The sequence below is a fragment of the Chiloscyllium plagiosum genome, unplaced genomic scaffold (assembly GCF_037043375.1).
Source record: "Chiloscyllium plagiosum isolate Xiang-an unplaced genomic scaffold, Cpla_swu_hap1 HiC_scaffold_29, whole genome shotgun sequence".
Lineage (NCBI taxonomy): Eukaryota > Metazoa > Chordata > Chondrichthyes > Orectolobiformes > Hemiscylliidae > Chiloscyllium > Chiloscyllium plagiosum.
Genome location: NW_028270167.1, coordinates 91,879,310 through 91,885,095, shown reverse-complemented (window position 1 = coordinate 91,885,095; position 5,786 = coordinate 91,879,310).

The following is a 5,786-nucleotide window of genomic DNA, read 5'->3' as shown; positions in this document are numbered from 1 at the left end:
TTCAAGAAGACCTTCAACAAGTCCCACGCCCAAGTCTGCAGAGTAAGACAAAGGCCCATGTTGTTCGAGGCTAGGTGCTAGCATGGAAATAAGATTGGCTATCTGACAGAAAACAGTCAATTGGGATAAAATGATCTTTCTCAGAATAAGAGGCAGTTTGAAACACCGTTCGACAAGGGTGACAATTCTTGACTTTATACTTTAAGGACATAGATGAAGGATCTGAGGGCATTCTGGCTAGGTTTACAGATAATATAAAGATGCGTACACGGACAGATAGCATTGAGGAGACGGGGAGGTTGCAGAAGGATTTGGAAAGGTTAGGACACTCGAGCAAAGATGTGGTAGATGGACCACAAGGTAGTTAAGTCTGAGGTCATTCACTTTGGTAGGAAGAATAGAAGCATTGAATATTTTCTAAATGGGGAGAAAATTCACAAGTCTGAAGTGCAAAGAGAGTTGGGAGTTCTAGATCAGACATCTCGCGAGGTGCACTTTGAGTCAATAGTTATGAAGGCAAATGCAATGATGCCATTCATTTTGAGAGGAATTGAATATTGAAACAGGGATGTATTTCATTGGCTCTATAGGGCTTTCTTCAGACTATATTGGAGTATTGTGTGCAATTTTAGTCTAAATATATCAGGAATTATTTACTGACCGCGGAGCAGATTGAGAGAAGGTTTACAAAAAACGTTCCAGGAATGAAAAACTTAACAAATGATGAACGTTTGAGGAGTCTTGGTCTATAGTCAATGGAATTTCGAAGAATGATGGGGAATCTAACTGAAACTTACAGAATACTGAATGGCCTGGAAAGAGTGGAAGTTGGGAAGATGTTTCCATTGGCAGGAGAGACTAGGACTCAGAAGGCATGGCTTTACGGTAATGGAAAAACTTTCAGAACGGAGATAAGGAGACATGTCTACAGGCAGAGAGTGGTAAGTATATGAAATTCATTGCCACAGAAGACTGTTGAGGCCAGGTCATTGAGTGTAATTAAGACCAAGTTAGATAGGTTCTTGATTGTCATGGGGATCACGTGTTAAGGGTAGAAAGCGGGAGAATGAGGTAGAGAAAGTATTCAGCAATGATTGAATGGTGGATCACCCTCGATGGGCTAATTGGTCAATTGGTTAAAACAATGACTGCAGATGCTGGAAACCAGATTCTGGTTCAGTGGTGCTGGAAGAGCACAGCAATTCAGGCAGCATCCGACGAGCAGCAAAATCGACGCTTCGGGCAAAAGCCCTTCATCAGGAATAAAGGCAGAGAGCTTGAAGCATGGAGAGAAAAGCTAGAGGAGGGTGGGGGTGGGGAGAAAGTAGCATAGAGGACAATGGGTGAGTGGGGGAGGAGATGAAGGTGATAGGTCAGGGAGGAGAGGATGGAGTGGATAGGTGGAAAAGGAGCTAGGCAGGTAGGACAAGTCCGGACAGGTCAAGGGGACAGTGTGGAGCTGGAAGTTTGAAACTAGGATGAGGTGGGGGAAGGGGAAATGAGGAAACTGTTGAAGTCCACATTGATGCCCTGGGGTTGAAGTGTTCCCAGGCGGAAGATGAGGCGTTCTTCCTCCAGGCGTCTGGTGGTGAGGGAGCGGCGGTGAAGGAGGCCCAGGACCTCCATGTCCTCGGCAGAGTGGGAGGGGGAGTTGAAATGTTGGGCCACGGGGCGGTTTGGTTGATTGGTGCGGGTGTCCCTGAGATGTTCCTTAAAGCGCTCTGCTAGGAGGCGCCCAGTCTCCCCAATGTAGAGGAGACCGCATCGGGAGCAACAGATACAATAAATGATATTAGTGGATGTGCAAGTAAAACTTTGATGGATGTGGAAGGCTCCTTTAGGGCCTTGGATAGAGGTGAGGGAGAAGGTGTGGGCACAGGTTTTACAGTTCCTGCGGTGGCAGGGGAAAGTGCCAGGATGGGAGGGTGGGTCGTAGGCGGGCGTGGACCTGACCAGGTAGTCACGGAGGGAACGGTCTTTGCGGAAGGCAGAAAGGGATGGGGAGGGAAATATATCCCTGGTGGTGGGGTCTTTTTGGAGGTGGCGGAAATGTCGGCTGATGTTTTGGTTTATGCGGAGGTTTGTAGGGTGGAAGGTGAGCACCAGGGGCATTCTGTCCTTGTTACGTTTCGAGGGGTGGGGTCTGAGGGCGGAGGTGCGAGATGTGGACGAGATGTGTTGGAGGGCATCTTTAACCGCGTGGGAAGGGAAATTGCGGTCTCTAAAGAAGGAGGACATCTGGTGTGTTCTATGGTGGAACTGGTCTTCCTAGGAGCAGATACGGTCGAGGCGGAGGAATTGGGAATACGGTATGGCATTTTTGCAAGAGATAGGGTGGGAAGAGGTGTAATCCAGGTAGCTGCGGGAGTCAGTGGGTTTGTAAAAAATGTCAGTGTCAAGTCGGTCGTCACTCATGGACATGGAGAGGTCCAGGAAGGGGAGGGAGATGTCAGAGATGGTCCAGGTAAATTTAAGGTCAGGGTGGAATGTGTTGGTGAAGTTGATGAATTGCTCAACCTCCTCGCGGGAGCACGAGGTGGCGCCCATGCAGTCATCAATGTAGCGGAGGAAGAGGTAGGAAGTGGTGCCGGTGTAGTTACGGAAGATCAACTGCTCTACGTAGCCAACAAAGAGACAGGCATAGCTGGGGCCCATACGTGTGCCCATGGCTACCCCTTTGGTCTGGAGGAAGTGGGAGTATTCAAAGGAGAAATTGTTAAGGGTGAGGACCAGTTCGGCCAAACGAATGAGAGTGTCGGTGGAGGGGTACTGTTGGGGACGTCAGGAGAGGAAAAAACGAAGGGCTTGGAGGCCCTGGTCCTGGCAGATGGAGGTGTAGAGAGATTGGATATCCATGGTGAAGATGAGGCGTTGGGGGCTGGGGAAACGGAAGTCTTGGAGGAGGTGGAGGACGTGGGTGGTGTCTCGAACGTATGTGGGGAGTTCCTGGACTAGGGGGGATAGGACAGTGTCGAGGTATGTAGAGAGGAGTTCAGTGGGGCAGGAGCATGCTGAGACAATGGGTCGGCCAGGGTGGTCAGGCTTGTGGATCTTGGGAAGGAGGTAGAACCGGGCAGTGCGGGGTTCCCGGACTATGAGGTTGGAAGCTGTGGGTGGGAGATCTCCTGAGGTGATGAGGTTCTGTATGGTCTGGGAGATGATGGTTTGATGATTGGGGGTGGGGTCATGGTCGAGGGGGCAGTAGGCAGAGATGTCCTCGAGTTGGCGTTTGGCTTCAGCGGTATAGAGGTCAGTGCGCTAGACCACCACTACGCCCCCATTATCCGCTGGTTTAATGGTAAGGTTGGGATTAGAGCAGAGGGATTGGAGGGTTGCGCGTTGTGCGGGCGAGAGGTTGGAATGGGGGAAGGGGGTCGACAGGTTGAGGCGGTTAATGTCCCGGCGGCAGTTGGAAATGAAGAGGTCGAGGGCAGGTAATAGGCCAGCGCGGGGTGTCCAGGTGGATGCAGTGTGTTGTAGGTGGGCGAAGGGGTCCTCCGAAGGTGGGCGGGAGTCCTGATTGTGAAAGTAAGCTCGGAGGCGGAGGCGATGGAAGAAGAGTTCGATGTCACGGCGTTAATTAAATTCATTGATGCGTGGACGGAGGGGGATGAAGGTGAGTCCTTTGCTGAGGACTGATCGTTTGTCCTCAGTGAGTGGGAGGTCTGGAGGGATGGTGAAAACTCGGCAGGGCTGGGAGCTGGGATCTGGTGTGGGTGTGGAGCTGGGGTCGGAGCCAGTACCTGGAGTGGGTGTGATGGTGGGGGGAGTGGGGGTGGAGGCATGAGCAGGGGTAGTGCTCCCCTCGGGGTTCTGTGGGGTGGGGATAGTGACAGTGGGGTCTGTGGGGGGCGTGTCAGCAGAATGCAGGTGAGTGGCGCTTGTGGGGTCGGAAGTGGTGGCAGACACGGCAGTAGGGGTGGCGGAAGTCACTGAGCGTGTTGCATCGGCGATGATGTGAGGGGCGGAGGTGGCTGTGGGAGTGGCCATGATGGGGGCAGAAGTGACATCATCAATCAGCGTGGGGGTGGTAGCTGCATCAGCCGCATGGCTAAAGGTGTTTCCGAGGCCAGGGGAATGGTCAATTGGCTTGCTATGCCTTGTGAGTTTATAGGATAAAGTTCGTCTCCAGAGAAGTTTAAAGTTAGGAGGAATATACTCGAGAGAAATCAGGAGGGCAAAAGGAACATGAAATAGCTTTGGAAAATAGGATTCAGAAGAATCATAAGAGATTCTCCAATTACTTTAAGGACAATAGAGTAACGAGGCACAGAATAGGAGCCCTTAACGGTCAACATTACCGTCAACGGAAGCGCAGAAGGTGTGAGAGATAATATATGAGTATTTCGTGTCGGTTTCTGCTGGTGAAGGAATTGGAAGCTAGAGGATTTGAGGAAATAATTAAAGATACCTTGTAAAGTGTTCCTTTTACAACGAAGGATGTCCTGGATGTCTTAAACACACAAAGCTAGATATGTCCCTCGGAGCTGCTCAAGAGTATCCTGACGACTGTTTAAGTCACTGGGAACTTTATGGAAAGTGATTGCTGGGCTTCTGGATGAGATATCTGTATTATCAATAGCCAGAAGTGAGGTGCTTGAAGCCTGCTGCCTTTATTTTAGAAATGTGGTAAGGAAAGGTGAGGGAATAATGGACCAGTGAGCCTAAAGTGAGTATGAGGGATTTGTTGGAAGGGATTCTGATGAACAGGATTTACATGTATTTAGAAAGGTAGGGGATGATCAGGAATTGTCAACGTGGCGCTGTGCGTGGAATTTATGTCTTCCCAACTTGATTGAGTTTCTTGAAGAAGTGAGAAAGAATATTTGTGAAGGCAGAGCTGGGGGCATTATCAATGTGGACTTCATAAAAACGTTCAATTTGGTTCCACATACCAGACCGGTTAGTAAGGTTGGACAAGGTGAAATACAAGAAAAAGTTAGCCATTTGGATACAAAATTGGCTTGAAGGTAGGAAACATATGGTAGTGGTGAAGGTTTGCTTTTTGGACTGTGAGACTGTGAGGAGCAGTGTGCTGCAAAGATGGATGCTGAATGCACATTTATTTTTGCCATTAACATAACTGATTAGGATGTGATCATAGGAGTTTTGATTTCCAGGTGACACTAAAACCAGAGGTGCAGCGGACAGCAAAGATTACTTCAGAGTACAAAGGTACTTTGATCAAATGAGCCAATGGGCCAAGGAGTGTCAGATGGCGTCTAATTTAGATAAGTGTGAGGCTTGCAAAGGCAAATTAAGGCAGGTCTGATATATTTTATGATAATGTCCTCGGGAATGTTGCGGAACAAAGAGAAGTAGAGATGCAGGTTCACTGTTCCTAGAAAATGGAGTCACAGGTACATACGAAGACATTCAGTACGCTTGCCATCACTGGTCAGTGCACTGAGTATCGGAATTGTGATATCAAATTGCAGCTGTACAGAGCATTGTTTCAGAGACTTCCTCAATTCTGCTTTCTGTTCTGGTCTCTGTGCTATAGCAAAGATGTTGTAAAATTTGGAAGAGTTCAAAAACGTTTTGCAAAGATGTTGCCAGAGTTGAAGGATTGGAGCTACAGCGAGAGGCTGAATAGGCTGGGACTGTTTGTTCCCTGGGACATCGGAGATTGAGGGGTGACCTTATTGAAATTTATAAAACCATGACGGGCGTGGATAGGCTGAAGGGCCAGTGTCTATTTCCCGGGATGTTGTATGTCAACACGACAGTGCATATGTTGAAGTGGGAATAGATTTTAAAATGATCTAAGGGGCAATCTTTTAAAA